Source organism: Mastomys coucha, unplaced genomic scaffold (assembly GCF_008632895.1).
Source record: "Mastomys coucha isolate ucsf_1 unplaced genomic scaffold, UCSF_Mcou_1 pScaffold5, whole genome shotgun sequence".
Classification (NCBI taxonomy): domain Eukaryota; kingdom Metazoa; phylum Chordata; class Mammalia; order Rodentia; family Muridae; genus Mastomys; species Mastomys coucha.
Window position 1 is genome coordinate 94,597,085 of NW_022196911.1, and position 596 is coordinate 94,597,680.

The following is a 596-nucleotide window of genomic DNA, read 5'->3' on the forward strand; positions in this document are numbered from 1 at the left end:
CACAGCACAGGAGAGGACTCTGACACCAGCCAGGGTGAGAGGCAGGAAGGAGAAGGCAGAAGAGGTGGGAAGGTGAGCTGAGCCAAGAGCAGAACTGGGGAGGCTGGGGTAGATGCTATGAGAAAAGGGAGTTGATGTGCATAGAAGGCAGGGCTAGAGGCTACCTGCTGCCCACTTGTATAGTCTGACTGGATACCCTGGGATCTACCACTAATATATCACTCTTGTGGCACTAGTGCCCACTAGACCCCCTGGTGTTCACCTGGCCTCCCTTGGCAGCCATTCAGGTAAGTAGAGGACAGAAATGTTTATTTCAATAAGGGAAATGAATATACAAGCAGAGGAAATAGCTTGGAAATGGGGCCCCCCTCCAGCCCCATTCAGGGCTAAGGGACAGAAGGACCTCAGAGATTAATCTAAAATCAATAGAACCAAAAAGTTCCACTCTAAGGGATTCCTTCCCCCAAAGTCCTGTTGAAAAGAGACAGAGAGAGAGAGAGAGAGAGAGAGACAGAGACAGAGACAGAGACAGAGACACAGAGAGAGAGACAGAGGGAGACAGAGAAAGAGAGAGAGAGAGAGAGAGAGAGAGAGAG

The 596-nt window shown here is 50.2% G+C and overlaps 1 protein-coding gene across 1 annotated transcript in view; it reads left to right on the forward strand.

The window, feature by feature from the left end:
• Positions 1 to 211: 211 nt before the first annotated feature.
• Positions 212 to 596, forward strand: part of LOC116077378 (leucine-rich repeat-containing protein 3C-like) — a 1,401-nt gene continuing 1,016 nt past the window's right edge. The window contains exon 1 of the mRNA XM_031351884.1: positions 212 to 287. The gene's annotated coding sequence lies outside the window, so the exon portion shown is untranslated. The remainder of the gene's footprint in view (positions 288 to 596) is intronic.